The following is a 15763-nucleotide window of genomic DNA, read 5'->3' as shown; positions in this document are numbered from 1 at the left end:
AAGCCATTCTAGGGTCTGTATTCTCTAAAGAGCCCAGCACAAGTATCCTGCATGTAGCAAATGGATGTATGGGTAATGAAGGAATGAAAAACAAGGAAAGAAAAAGACAACAGAAAGGCAGGCTGACCTCACCAGGCCTTTGCCAATATCCAAATATGAGTGCTGCTGGGAAGATTAAATGAGATGATGTCTGTAAAACACTTCGCACAATACCTGTGACACGTGTCTCTGAGTTGGTCCCTCTTCTGTAACTGGGATGAAGATGCCACTGCCAGGGTGTCTGTGTCACTGAGATCATTTATTTAGAGCTCCTGGGCCAAAGGAGTCACCCAATGAATTGCAATTTTTTAAAAAATGTAAACCAACAGTGCCCACTCAGTAAGACTGTATTTGATCTTGATTCACTTTAAGATACAATCTCCAGCACAAAGAAGGAGAAAAACACATACTGGACACTTAGAGTGTCTGATGCAAGGTGCTGTGCTGAAGCTTTTATGTATTTCCTCTCATTTCATCTCATATCCTGACCCCCATTTGACAGATGAAGAAACTGAGGCTCAGAGAGGTGAAGTGACTTGCCCAAGGCTACCTAGGTAGGAAGGGGCAGAGTCAAAATTAGAACCTGAGTCTCCTAATTGCCATTTCTTTGTGCCAGGCTGCTAACTAAGCCTGTCGGCATCAACAGGAAGAGAATTCAAGTCTGCAATATGCCTCCCCTGAAAAACAGCCATAAATAACTCTGATTCAGGTACCTGGGGTGGAATCGTTCTCCATGCCAGGGGAGTCAGTCTCTCTCTGGGCCTTCCCCCATCATTCTTCCAAATGGCACCTGTTTCTCCTGCCTGCTTCAATCCACATCTCAGGGAGATAGGGCCCTACTCTCCGGGAACTCAAGTCTGGGTGGGAAATTAGCTAATAAGCTAGTTGAGAACACAGTACCGTATGCTGGGCCACCTGAGGCATGGGAAAACAAGGACTGGGCCAGGAGGCCAAAACTCAGGTTTGAGGCCCAGTTCTTCCCTTGAGTAACCAGGAGGCGTTGAGCAAATCATTACACTACAGACAGGCCTCAGTTTCCTCATGTGCAGACAAGTGAGAATCAAAGGACCTGACACAGAAGCACCCTGTACATTGTGAAATGGCAGACAAACTTCAGAGAGAGATAAGGACAGAAATGCCACATGGGCCTGGGGACCAAGGAGACTTGAGAGCAATAGGTAGAGTGGTGCTGCGACTGCCAGCCCTCTCGGAGACCAGGCAGGAGAGGCTGTGATCAGGATTCTGGGTTTCGGGAGCTAGCTGAGCTCAAGGTTACCCCTTAGCACTAAACCAATTCCTGTACTCGTGTTGCAAGAAGTACCCAAACCCCATCTCTGTGCACACAGAGGGGAATTCTTCACCTTGAACTTCTATCCACCTTTCAAAACCCAGTGCAGGTGTTACTTCTTCTGGGAGGTCTTCCCTGAACTCCTAGGCTGAGTCACATGTTGCTGCAAACTGAGGAATGGGAGCTCAGCTCTATAGCTGGTGTTCTAGTTGGCTTGGCAGCCCAGGACACAGCCCAGGACCCCACAAAGGTGACATTCAGGATAAGAGGGTTAAAGGAATGACGGAAGCTTCCTAAAGGACATAGAATTGAAGTTGCGTCTGGCTCGCAGAGGTTGGGGCGGGGGGCGGCTGGGAGAATAGTGAACAAATGAACAGAGAAGGCATCTCAAAAGCCTTCCAAGAACCCCGAGGCCCCAGCCTGAAATGAGACTGAAAGTGAGGGAAGTGCTGGCACACGGCTGGAGTAGGCAGGTCGTGCTGGGGTGGCACCTCTAGGCACCCAGCTCAGCCTCCCCACTCATCTAAGCTCTCCATAAACATTTGTTGAATGAATTTCACTCTGGCAGATTCTCCCCAGCCCCCACAGGAAAGGTGCTGGATGGAGAGTCCCCATGTAGTAGAGATGGAGGATGACTCACAGGGGAGGGGAGGGAGGGACACAGACCAGGGACTGGCAGTAAACAGTCTATGTGTGTTGACAAGATACAGAGCTCCAGCAGCCAACGGCAGGGCCTGGCAGGGAGAGGTCTCCACGCAGCCAGTCAGGGTGGCAGCTCAGGGGGGTGGGGTAGGACCTCAGGCTCCAAAGACTCCCGTGGCTGGTTTGGTGACCATGTGATATACACTGGTTTCTTTTAATCTTTTTCAAAATACATATTAGTTTTGTCATTTTAAACGAATCCCATGGTCATTTAAAACTTTTCCTCAACAATATATAAGTGCACTAAGTCAAAGGAGAATAATTTGTCAATGATTCTCCCTTTCCTGTACCCACCACACACCCTCCCAACCCCCTAATCCACACTGTTAACAGTTTGATACACAAACTTCCAAATTTTTCTGCACCTATAATTTAAGATTTTGTGTTTCAGTGGTATATTCCACATACTGTGCTGTAACTGCTTCTGTGGGGCAGAGACCACGCTAAGCACTTCACTGCAGCGTCTGGTTTAATTCTCTAAACAACCCTACTGCAGTAGATACTATTATTGTCCTCATTTTAAGGTAAGCAAAGAGGTCAGAGGGATGACCACTTACATGCCCTAAGATCACAGAGCCAGGGCTACAGAGCAGTGTTTCAGACCCAGGCCGACCTGCCCCTCCCCTCTTCCCCACCCCTGCCCCCTTCACTGTGTGTATGGCCTTGCCTGTGCCATCATGTACTGGATGGTCCCTCCACGGTGGCTTTAGGCTGAAGGCTAGTTTCTTAAACTCTGAGATCCTCCACTAAGAGCCCCAGACAGGCCCTCCCTCTGTGTTTGGGAGTGAAACCAGGAGGCCTTGGCTTCTGCTTTCTCCTGACCCAGAGGTACCACTGGCGTCAAAAAAATCTAAATCACATCTTTTGCAAAGGAGGCCCTTCTGGGCTCCCCAGATTTCAGCCATGGAGTGTGGAGGAGAGGAAAGCACCAAATGCTTGAGCTGGAAAAGAACCTGGGATGAGTCTGGTTTCAAACCAAGGTCTCCCTCCTTTCCTGGTGCCCCAAGGTGTGCAGCTCCCCAGCACGGGCTCTCCCCTTTCTGGCCCATCCCTGTCCCTGGCCCTGTCCTCACTCCTGCCAGACTGTCCCCAAGGACTTGCAGGCAGCAGCAGGAGTTCCAAGCACCAGTCTGCCCCACACCTGGGGTAAGGAAGAAGCAAGAGGCTTGATAAGCGAGGTTCCATTTCCAGAAACTTTAGAGCCCTGGGAAAGCTGGATGTTTCATTTCTTTTCTTTTTGCTGGGGGTAGGGTGTAGTTTGCAAAATGCAAATTTAAGAGAAAACAGGAATTGAGTATATCAAATACCTGCTGTTCTTCGTGCCCTAGTTGAAAGACACTTAGCTTAGAAGCACAACAATGAATTAAATCCATCATATATAACTTGAACTTCTCACAAGATCATCACACTTAGATAAAGAGAGGTGGAGTACAGAGAGGTGGCTGTTGGAAAGAAACACAAGAAATTCAACCATTTCCAGGACAACAGCCTTCAAGAAAAGAAAGCAAGTCCTGGCGCCCCCATTTTCAGCTGCTACAGGGGAGGGAGGGGACGCTGCAAAGGGAGAGCATGACTAAGGTGGCATTGGCCGGGTGAGGGAGAGGGAGCAGCGGCCCAGGGAGGCATCTGGGGCCCCTTAGACCCCTCCCAGCTCAATCACTACAGAGTCTGTTATGTGTTTGACAGCATCTAGGGGTGATGATGAAGAGGGGGTGCCTGGAACCCTTCAACCTGAGCATTTTGGTGACCTCTCAGAAACATCAAAAAGAAACTGATGAAAGAAAATGACTTGCAGAGGACAGAGCTTGGAGTGGGCCCGAGAAGGGGGAGACTTCTGGAGGGGTAGGGATGGGGTGGACCTGCAGAGTGGTAAGGACACAGGAGCTATGCTCTCATCTCCCCACCCCCAAACCTGCTCCTCCTTCAGTGGTCCCTGTCTCCCCAGCATCCCTCAGTTGCTCAGGCCCCAAACACTGGGATCATCCTGACTCCTTTCTTTCTCTCACACCCCACATCCAAACCAGCGGCAAGCCCTGCATTTGACTCTACTCACTCCCCTCTGGCTCTACTGGCCTCCTTGCTTTTCCTTGAGTGCAAATATGATTCCACCCCAGGGCCTCTGCATTTGCTGGCTCCTCTGCCTGGAACATTCTGCACTGCATAGGTGGATGGCAGATTCCCTCCCTTCTTACTAGGTCCCTGCTCGAATGCCACCTCCTCAGTGGGGGTCTTTCCCTACCCTCCTATCTGCCTTCCCTGCTTTATTGTTCTTTAGAGCACATACCACTTCCTGACAGTCTGTCTGTGCTCACTGATGGTTTCCCTGACCTAGAATGTGAGCTCCGTCAGGGCAGGCTGTCGCAATTGCTGTCATGTCTCTAGCACCCAGAGCTGTGCCTGCCATACAGCAGGCTCTCAATCAGGTCTGGCTCAGTGGATGACTGTCTCCTGCCTCAGTGACCTAACAAGGTTGCTGTGAGGACCACATGAGACCTAGACATGGGAGCACTGAGCAGACCACGAGATCCTGTCGGGGTGGGTTACTGCAGAACCGTCCTCCCAGGTGCCGCTCATACTAGCTCCTCCAGCTGCTCTCCCCGAATACCCCCCAGGGCAGAACTAGTCACACCCAGGGCTGTGATCCTTCAGGGCCTGGGACACACGGCCCTCCACCAAGAGTCTTCCCACACTGTGTGGTTGGTTGGCTGTGTCCTCTCCAGACCACTCCTCAAGGGCAGGGACCCTGTCCTATTCACTGCCAACTCTCCAGCCCTTAGCACAGAATCTGGCACATGGCAAGGATAAGACTTGTTTGTTGAGTTTGCCTGACTATTGTTGGATTTAACTTAATCTCCAGTGTTGGCGTGAAGCTTGTGTACACTAAAAGCTACCTGAACTGGCCTAAGCCTGAAGGAAGGGCTGGGGTTTCCAGGAAAAGTCCCAGCATCTGGAAAGGCAAGACGCTGGTGTAGCTGGAGGACTTCTACTGGGTACAAATGACAGTGAAGGCTGAAGAGGAAATAATTTCTCAGGCAGTTATAAAACAGCTTTTCCTCTGGTCCTCACTAAAACCCAGAGCAAAAGACAACAGGTGAGGAAACAGAAGTTCAGAGAGGTCCGTACATTCACTCAAGGTCACATAGTTAGCAGCAGAGCTAGGTCACAAAGCTGAGACAGCTGACTCCCAGTCCAGTACTCACCCAGGGCCAGATTGTGAAAAGCCTTAAATTTCCTGGAGAGGGAATACTGGGTCAACCTGGTGAAGCAGGCAGAGCTGCTGCAGGGCTTTGACAGAGGATGGCGAAAGTCTTGCTGGAAAGTACCTGGGGGAGGGAGTCAGGGAGATGGTGCTGGTCCCCAGGCTCAGCACCCTGGGGTGAAGCAGAGCTCTCCAACTGCCCAGCCATTAAGTCTGGGTTCCAGGGGCAGCTGGCACTGCCTCCTGCATATTTCAGCAGGTGGATAATTCCCCCTCTCCATCTCACTTCCACATATCTGCAGACACTAGAAAGCTACATTTGGAGAGAGAAGGGGCCGGAGCCAACCCCAGGCTGGGGATCAGGAGACCTGGGTTCCAGTCTAGACCCTGCCATCACCTCACCAGGTGCTTTGAACAAGCCCTTGCCTTTCTCTGGCCTCAGCCTCCCCATCCTAAGAGGCATGTTGAGAGCCTTTCCAGCTCTGACATCTGACCAATTAGCTCTGCTGATGGACAAAGCCAGGGCTCTGTAATACCCACCATCTCTGTCCAGGCCAACAAGCACAGTGTCTGGGCCCAGAACAGTCCACATGCAGAGCAAGGCTGCATGCAGCAGCATAGGGCAGTGTAAAGAGCCCTGGTCTGCTAACAAGGGAGCTGGCTTCTGTCCCAGTTCTAAACCTGAACTTTCCTGTGATCTCTGGCAAATCATAGTATTGCCCTGAACCTCACTTCCTTCCTCTCTAGCATGGGGATGAGCGATACTGTGGCACAGGGTGGTTCTGAGAGAGAAGAGGGGATAGATGTAAAAACACTGAGAGGAAAATAAAACAAACATTCAGATTGCTGCAGCAATCAGTGTGACAACTCCACTTCCAAGGAAGACACGAATAGGGTGGAGGACACACCTTGGATGAAGGGGTGGGATGGCAAGAGGCCTCTCTGCTCCTGAGGAGCAGGGCACATCTGCCCTCCAGGACTTGGCCTCCTCTGTGGCCCAGTGTGGCCGCCACCTGACTTGGCTTCCACAAGAGCACAGCAGGAATATCGTGACACCAGAGGCCTGCGCCCTCCATTGGAGCAGAGGCTCATTCTGGAACCCAGGCCGAGCCCCAAAGACAGGCCCCAGTGAGAGGAGGACCCACCAGTCATGTGGGAGTCTGCACTAGGGGCAGCTCCTCTTGGGGGTGGGCAGCCAGCACTCTGGGGAACTGAGGTAGAGGTCTGGGCTAGGGGAGGCAGTCCACGTGCAGGCTGCGAGGTCCCGAGTGAGATGGCTGGGAAGGGAGACATTGGAAAAACAAACAGGGTGTTGCCTCAGGGTTCAGTCCAAAGTTTCAACTCAAACTCAGCTATCAGTCAGGGAAGGCAGGGAGCCTGTGATTAAGACACAGCATGGTCTTGAGAACCCAGCACCAGGTTTCCTGGCTCTGCCACCTACTCACAGGTAGGTACTCAACTTCAGAGTCTTGATTTCTTCATCTGAAAAACAGGGCTCATAATCATTTCTATCTCAGAGATCTGCTCCGATGAGATGATGGACATGGTCCCATCACTGCCCCCAAGTCCCAGGCCAGAGAAGGCCCAATGGCCCCAGAGCACAGCCACACAGCACACTCTGAGGCAGCCCCTCCGAAGCAGAGCTTGGTGCCCCGTCCCTGTCATCATTGGATCCAGGCTGAGCCTGGCTGGCAGGAGTCCCTAGAGGTGCCGAGGGAAGGCAGAGGGGAGGCTGAAGAGAGGTAGGAGCCCTCTGGAGCCCCACTGAACCTGCTTCTAGTCCCCTGTAAAATCTGTAAAAAACTTCCTTCCAGGGTCCCTGAATATGGATGTGAAGAGGATGTGGCTCACAGATGTGGCTGGGCCGTGCAGACGCAGGTTTCCTGCAACCTCAGCAGCAGGGTCCCTGAGGCAGGCTGCTGGCGTGGGGAGGCCAAGTTCCCCCTAAGCAGGTGCCCGAGGCATCCGTCTCAGGATCTGCCCTGAGTCCCCAAACACTTCTCCTAAAAACAGCCCACCTAGCTGAGTGTCAAGACAGAGGGGGACCAGTAGGCACCCTTGGTGGGCCTCTCCCTGCCTCCTCTCCCTGTCCACTTAGGACAGTTTGCCACCTCAGGCCTCCAGGAGCCAGGAGATGCGTGGAGTGGATGGGAGAGCTGAGTATGCTCAGAGGAGGCTGCCCTTTAGAGGACACTGCAGAGAAGAGATGAGGACACAGCCGGCTGCAGGCCTTGGTCCTGGTGCCAGGAAGGCCCAGCACTCCAGAAACAGCAAAGGGAAGTCAGCCTCTCCTGGGGAAGAAGAGGGGCAGCAAAAAGCCACAGGAGGTTAGAAGAGGCAGGGCCTCCTCAGACCATTTCAATCTGACCCCTCCACTTCACAGATACAAGGAATGATGCCCAGAGACAGGCAGGGACTTGGCCAAGGTCACACTGCAAAGTGGTGGCAGAGCCAGGATTCACACCCAGGACTCATACTCCAAAGACAGTCCTTGCTTGGAATACAGTACTACCCTTCATCCTACTCCCACCTTCTGGAACTCTTCTAGAGGCACCTCCCAGGCTCGGGTCCAGCCTGCACGGCCCCTTCTTAATGTCTGCACACACTGCCTTGGGGGGCACAGTGCAGCCCTCTACCTGCAACCAGCATGGGAAGGGAGAATCACACCAAGCCCTGTGCTTTCTCATTTTGCCTCAGTAATGCCACGAGGTAGGTACAGTTTCAATTCTTGGGGGAGAAACTGAGGCTCAGAGCCTAAAGAACTTGCCCAAATGGCACACAGCCAGCAAGCAACACAACTGGTATTCGATTCCAGGACTGCCTGATCCCTGAGGTCAAGCTCTGCCATCATGCCAGGTTTCTCGATAGGAAACGATATGTAACAGCTTCCTGCTGTCGCTCTCATCCTCAGGGCACAGGTGCCGGCCTCTGGCTCCAGTGGAGCTGTGCGCGGTGAGAGCCTGGCTGGAAGCCGGGAGCCCATCAGTGATGAGCAAGGTCCCAGGCAGGCTGAGTAAAGAAAGCTTCCATCGGCGCCTGCTTCCCCCTGGGCAGGGCCCATTGTCATATGAGCCTGCACATGGCACAAAGGCAGGGATGGCTGTGGCAGCAGGAGCTGGGGAAGCAGTCCCCGCAGGGCAGGACACAGAGGGCCTGGAACTCCAGCTGGAGTCCTTGCTCTTATCAACTCACTGGTCCTCATGAGACGGGGCTGTTGATGCTGACAGCACTCACAGAGGGCTCCTGAGTCCTCACAAGTACCTGGTGAGGGAGGCCCTATCATACCCACATCACAGATGAGGAGCCTGAGGGTCAGAGAGGTAGGTTGTCTGCCCAAGGCCTCTTAGCTGGAAAGCGGCAGGGCCAAACAGGACTCAAGCCCGGGAGGCTGACTCTGGAGCTGACAGGTACTCATCCTCCAGGGCGTTTCTGAGCTGGGTTCCTCATCTGAGCCACAGAGAGCATGATCTGGATAACTTTTTTCTCTATTCTCCAAAGGATGGACCTGACTACAACTGTCTCAGGATGTTCAAAGGAGGAGGCTGGGGGCCTCAGTATGGAATAACTAGTGCTGTTATCAGTGGAATGGAAAGAACACTGTCCCTAATGCCTGTCCCCACACTGCCCTAACTCTAGGCCTTGGGTTTGCTCCTCTGTGAGGGGAGAGGATGGGGTAACCTCAAAATAGCTTTCACCCTGGCATCCTAGGATTCAAGTTCCACCACTTTCTGGTGCGTGTGACCCTGGGTAAGCTAGTTAACCTCTCCAGACTGCAGGGCCCTCATTTATAAGTGGGGACACCTCCACCCACCTCACACACAGGGTCAGGTGAGGCCCACCGAGACAATGAAGGCAGAGGGCTGAACATGGAGTCACGCGAGCAAAAGCTGGAGCATGAGGTGGTTGTGCCTATTCTTCGTGCAGAACTCCTGTGACACCATTCACTGCCATTAGAACACGTGTCATCCACAACCTCACCCTGAAAGCAGATACCAGGGCTAAGAGCCCCTCCCCAAGCCCTACCCTGGACCAACAGGGCACTCCCAGGTGCAGCCTTCCCGGCTCCAGGATATCACCACAGGTGCTTTCATAATGAGCTGAGCTGTGGCTCCAAGACAAGCAGGAGTCAGAGCGCGGGGAGCCACATCTGCTGCCATGTGCCTGGCACCACATGCAGTAGCCAAATACCGAGGAAAGTGGGGCCCACCTGGCCTGGTACCGAGCAAATCTTATCTCACCACATTCTTCCCTGGGAGGAGCAGAGTAGTGAGGCAAAGGCCCAGCCCATGCTGGTCAGGGTTTTGTTTCCGGATTCTTGACCTCAGCCCAGGTGTAATCTCATAGGCCTGGGGGACCCCTCGACTCTCTTGCAGAAGCTGTGAGGGCGAAGGCTTAGGGGCTCTAAACACTGAGCTAGAAGACATCTGAGAGACTACGCAGATCCAGGCCTTCATCTGCCTGAGAGGACAGGGCAGGGGTGCTAGCTTGGCATCTTAGAGAGGAGGAAGTGAGCTCACAGAACCCCAGGTTTGGGGGTCCGGTTAGGACAGGGAAGGCACTGAGCCAAGACCAGGGCTGGATCTCGTTCCCATCCAAATTCCCACTCTTCTGCCCTACCTGTCTGCTTTTCTGCTCTCTTGGACCCGGGGAGGGTGAGTACAGATCACTTCCTAATCACTCCAGTGGTCTTAGCCAGGGACCAAGGAGGAGATCAGGTCTGGCAAATTTTCTGTAGTGCCTTCTCCCTAGCAGAGAGTCCCCATAGATAAGTGAGGGGTCAAGTTCTCATCCAGAGAGAGTGGGAATTGAAGAGGGAGGAGTGGGGCACCCTGGGAAGCTGTAGCTCCAACGACTCCCTTGGTTCTGGCTCCATCATTTGCTGGCTCTGTGACCTTCCCCAGGCCACTGTTTCCTCACGTGTAATATGATGGGCTGAGTTAGCCTCTCAGAGGCCTCCTCTAGCTCTGACAGCCCAGGATTTTATATAATAACCGGCACACATGCATCACTCTCCATTTTGCTTTGTATCTTCCCATACTTTGTTGCACTGAAACCTCATGACATCTTTCTGAGGCAAGTAACCTCCTACGTTAAAGGTGAACAAACCAAAGCTCAGGGCATTTAAACCCAAGAACATACCCAGATAGGGTACAACAGAGCCAAGGCTTGCACCCTGGGCTCCAGAAGCAAAACCCTGGGCTCCACGTAGAGGAACACTGAGGGCGGCCCAACCAGGCCAGGGTGGAAGACCTGAGTGACCAGTTCAGGAGCTCACCCTACCTGTCTCTCTCGAAGTTGCTTCTACGATGCAGATAAGGGGACTCTTTTAAAAGCTCAGATTTAATGACAAAAGTAAGCTGCAAGAGATATGGACAGCATGATCATTATGGTGAAACAATTTTTATTAAAAAGAACTTCACGGGGGGTTGGGGGGTGTAGCTCAGTGGTAGAGCCCATGCTTGGTATGCATGAGGTTCTGGGTTCAATCCCCAATGCCTCTGTTCATGGAAAATAAATAAATATTTAAAAATTTTTTAAACTGAAAAAAGAAATAAAAAGAACTTCACACAACTGTGGGGAAGAGTTTAGTCAGACACACTGAACGGTGGGGAGTAATCAGATCTGAGGAGCAAGGGAGTGAAAGGGATATGACTTGCATTTTTTTCTTAAGTACTTGTGTAGTATTTGTTGTTTGTTGTTTTTTTTTTTTCCTTTTTACAAACAACAACAACAAAAATCTGGGGGGAAAATTTCTGAGCACCGGCTCTAAGTCAAAACTCAATGTTAAACTTTGATTATCTCATCTGATTTCCACGAAACCCCAGTGGAGTATAAGGATGTTCATAGCAGCTTTATGCATAATTGTCAAGAGGGAACTAACGCAAATGCCCATCCACAGGAGAATGAAGCAACTGTGGCTTATTCACACAAGGCAATGCCACATAGCTACAGAAAGAATATAACTCTGGAACATGTGACAATAGAGAGGAACCTCACAGAATGCTGAGCAAAAGAAGCCAGACACAAGAGTACCTAACTGCAGGTATACGGAGTTGAAGAAAAGGTATAATCAAGTGACAAAGACAGATGTCAAAATGTTGGTTCCCTCAGGGGAGTACAGACTGGGAAGGACAGAGGGGACTCTAGGAGGGCACACAGATGTCCTATATCTCAATCTGGGTGGTTAACATAGATGTGAACATTTGCAAGTAATCACTGAGCTGTTCAATTTAAGATCAGTGCACTCTACTGCGGGTATGTATGTATATTATTCCTCAATTAAATAAATAGAGGGAGGAAAAGATTTTTAAAAAAAACATGCAGGGGAAAATTATTTCCAGAAAAAAAATGCTCACAGGTCAAGCACTTAGCCCAAGGTCATACACCTGGCAGGTAGTAGAGCTGGGATTCAAAGCCAGGTTTGTTGGACTCTGAAGATCTTAAGCCACCAGGCTATACTGACCCTTGACTGCCCTGAAGGATGCCTTGAGTCTCCTAATGGGCCCCTGTGTCGCTGCACAGGCAGTCTTGCCCATGGGTTCACGACCAGCTTGCTCCTCACTGTTAACCACTGGTCACTGTGGCTCAGTCACCTGCTCACACCAAGTGGAGCCAGGTCCCTCAGGCTCAGCTCACTGAGAGCTGCTGTTTAACCAGTCAGGCAAGAAGGAAGCAGAGGCTCGGCCCACAAAAGCCCACAGAGCCCACTGGGAGCTGGGACAGGAGGAGTGCTCTGTGCCAGGAGAGGGTGCCTGGTGCACGCCTATCTGCCATGACAGGCCCTGGTTCACAATGGGAATTTCAGATGTGGAATGATAGCCGAGCAGCAGAGCTGGACCTGGGCTTGGCTCTGACACCTGGCCTAGCGCTCCAAATGCTAGGCTTCACTGACCCACTTTCTCCCATTAGGACCCCAGCTCCTGTTGACTCAGAAAAGCCGGACCCTGCAGGTCAATCTCACCCTTCTTCCCCACCAAGAGGAGAAGAACTTTGAGGAACTTGGCTTCCCCAGAGCCACCCACACTCTGCTTTAAATTCCCAGCCTACCTAAGCTCCCCCTCCCCCTCCAAAGGGAGCCACCTCCTGCTGTTTGGCATGGAGTCCCCCTCTCCTGCAGCATCCTCTCCACTCTCCCCCCAACTCCTACACAATCCTGCTCCTGAACAATTTCCTGCAGCTTCCCATCTGATCAATTTCTTAGGAAGGATAATTATCCATAGAGAGAGGAGGCGGAAAATTCCCAGAGCCAAGAATATTAGGAAAAACTTCATCTAGTTCATTCTCCACCTGCCAGGAGAGCCTTCTTCCTAAACACAGTCATGGCCACGCCTCCCTCCCGAACCTCTGCAGTTCCCGCCACTACAGGAGAGTCCACCCTACTCTGCAGTGAATCAGAAGCCTTCCTGATCCGTCCCAACTTCGGTTCAGGCCTCATCACTGCTCCATTCTAAGTGGCAGTGCCAGAACTGAGATCGTCTGCCACCAGGGCCCACGCTGCATTGTGCTGCCTCCCTGTGTCACTTCAGCCTGCCTCGTATTTAAGCTGTTTACATGTCTATCTCCCACACAAAACTGTCAGCACTGCAAGGGTGGGAACCACCTCCCACACAGCCGTGCGGATACGCAGTAGGTGCTCAGAGGCAAGTTGAAGAGGAGGTGAGATGCCTGGGACCACCACCTCGCCCCTGCAGAAGGAACAGGGCACTGTCCCGGAGGGAACAGTGCAGGAGAGAAGAACCACTTACGCCACCACAGAAGAGCTCTGGACTGGGGGTTGGAAGGCCTGAACCAACCCCAGCTCTGCCACCACCCACCGTGGCCTGTGGGCAAGTCACTTCCGCTCTGGCCTCTGCTTCCTCCTCTGTGAGATGAGGGCCAGGCTCTGTCACTGCTGGCCAAGCCCTCACTGCTAGATGCCCTCCACAGCTTTATCACTGAAACTCCACACTCTGCACGTCAGTCACCGTACAGCTGCAAGAGCAGGAGCCAGGATTGGAGTCCAGGCCTTTTAGTCCCCAACCCCCTTATCTTTTTCCATTACACCTCCTGGTCCTAACTCTGTCTCTAGGCTCCCTCCCAATAATAAACTCTGACTCTCTGATTCCAAACCTGCCCCTCTGGGCCTGATAACTCCCCAGGCCACATGAGACCACAAGGTTCAGCCAGGAGCAGGCATGTCAGGGCCCTCCCACATGACAGGTCTGGTGACATCCTGCCTGCGGGCGCTGGGCTGGGCAGGGGAGGCGGCAGGAGTGGAGCAGAACCTGGCACCTCACTCAGCCCCTCCCCTCCCCACACGCTCTCACCCTCTCCTGCTCTGCTCCGCTCCCTGTCCACTTCTTTCTGGACACGGCCCTCCATCTCACTTCTGGCCCAGCCAGGGGTGCCTGTTTGGAAGTTTGGTTCTTGTTCTTTCACACTTCCTGGTCAAGTAGCTGTGGGCCAGGGACCTGCTTTGCTAAGCTTGCTGCAGCCAACCCAAAGATGGAACCAATGCTGGGAGTCACCTCTGGCCCCCTAGGCTGCTCTGTACATCCCTCACTATGTCAGACCACAGCGCCCTGCTCAGTGGCACTGCATAGCACCAGGTCCAATCCTGAGCCTAACCCAAGGCCCCCAGGCAGTAAATGGTTTGACTCCTACCTTCCTCTCTGTCCTCATACCACGCCTCCCTCTTACTCCACTCCAGTTTCCTCAAACACACTCTCCTTAGGGACCCTGATCTTTGAAAGGCAGGCTCCTTCTTATCATTTGCTCAGCTCAAAAGCCATCTCCTTGGAGAGGCTTTCACTGGCCATCCAAAGTAGCATGTCTTTCTCATATTTATCTTCTTCAGGACACTTACACAGCTTGACATTGTGTCCACTGTCCAACATCCCACACTGGCCTGGGAGCCCCTGACATCAGGAACCTCCTCTTCTTGCTCCTGGCTGTGTCCTCAGCACACAGTGTCTGACATGCGTGGGATGGGGTGGGTTGTGCTACACATTAGACCAGGTGGCCAGAGAGGCCTCTGAGGAGACGGCATCTGATCCAGAGCCTGAATGAGGCAGTTGGCCTGCGGCGGTCTCCAGGCAGCCTTCCAGGTTCTGGGTTCTGTATGGAGGAACAGGCCTGGCAAGGTTTGGTGTTTGAGGAACCCAGGGAAGCTGGTGTGAGTGGAGTAGAGGAAAGAGCAGTGGGGAGTGAAGGAGAGAGAGGTATAGGGCATACATTTCCTGGATTTTTACCCCAAGTTCATCAGGAAGCAATTTAAAGGTTTTAGCAGGAGAACACCACGTTCTGGGTTACATTTCTAAACCATTCCTCTGGCTGCTTTATGGAGAGCTGATTACAGGCAGAGGGGAGTGGGACCAGGAGATCATGCTGGAGGCCTTTGGAGTCACCCAGGTTAGAGATGCTCATGGCTTGGGCAGCGAGAGCAGAAGTGGAAATGGAGGGAAGGGGCAGGCATTCAATCCATGGAGCCATGCTTTCCACCAGCCCAAGAGGCCTGGTCGAGTTTACATCCCTCTGCCTGGAGTTCCAGATGCTCAGGAATCCAGCCCAGCCCACCTACTCAATCCTATTTCTCACTGACCCAGCCCAGACTTCCCCCAGGCTGGCTGGGCCTCCTTCTCAGGTGCCCACCCATACACTGGCTGTTCAGAGCCTGAGCTGTGCGGCGACCCTCGCCTGAACTTCTACCTCCGCTGCCACTTCCCCTCCCTATCTGAGGGTCTGGTGAAGGCACCTGCATAAAGGCCCCTGTTCCCTGCTCATTCCAGCCACATTCCTCCCCTCCCTGAAGTCCTTCTGGGCTTTGGGTTTGAGGCAGCGGCCCAACAGTCATCAAGTACTTAATTATCCCTCTTTCACTTTCCCAAGGTAGCTGTAAGCTGGATAAAGGCAGACACCACAGCTTGCACCCTTCGGGGTTGTCAGGACACTCAGACAATGATGTGCCACAGAGAGCCCCCACCACCAGGCCAGGCTGCCAGTAGGTCTCAATCCTCAATCAATGGTAGCTCCCTCCTCACCACTTATCTACGAGGGCACCCATCCCTGGTGCTCACTGCCCTACAGGGAGGCTCAGTCTCTCTGCCCAGCCAGGCAGGTGGGTTAAGTATGTGTGGGGGTGAGGTGGGGGTGAGGTGGGGGTGACGAATGCCCCAGTAAGTTCCCAAAGCAAAGGTCAATGGCTCTGCATTATCTATGGCTTTGCATTATCCACATGTCTGCCTTTCTCCAGCTCCTCCTTCCATGTGAGATGAGCAAACTCCTCATAACTTTCAAGGTCTCGGAAATCTTCCTAATCCACCCCCAGCCCCACTCCTCCCATGCCCCTACAGCCCATGGGCCCCTGCTGTGTGTGGCACTTCACACAGGCACATCACAAGTGCCTATTTACAGCCAGCCTCTCCTGGGAGGCTGGCATTATGTTTATTCATCATTCCATCTTCAGCATAGCATTTATCAGGCACGAATCAGTGTTTACTGAGTATGCGTCTCCCCCTTTTCCAACTGAAGACCAAACTTAGATATTTCTGTTCACG

At 52.6% G+C, this 15763-nt stretch overlaps 1 protein-coding gene and 1 non-coding gene across 2 annotated transcripts in view; one reads left to right on the top strand and one right to left on the bottom strand.

Moving 5' to 3' along the window:
• Positions 1-15763, bottom strand: part of SLC9A1 (solute carrier family 9 member A1) — a 47215-nt gene that overhangs the window by 18747 nt on the left and 12705 nt on the right. The gene's annotated exons all lie outside the window — the stretch shown is intronic.
• On the top strand, positions 10658-10729 carry TRNAT-GGU (transfer RNA threonine (anticodon GGU)). Its single transcript has one exon. It is a non-coding gene; the product is annotated as a tRNA-Thr (tRNA).

This window comes from Vicugna pacos, chromosome 13 (genome assembly GCF_048564905.1).
Source record: "Vicugna pacos chromosome 13, VicPac4, whole genome shotgun sequence".
Classification (NCBI taxonomy): Eukaryota; Metazoa; Chordata; class Mammalia; order Artiodactyla; family Camelidae; genus Vicugna; species Vicugna pacos.
The sequence above is the reverse complement of the archived record's forward strand: the minus strand, read 5'-3'. Positions and strand labels throughout refer to the sequence as shown.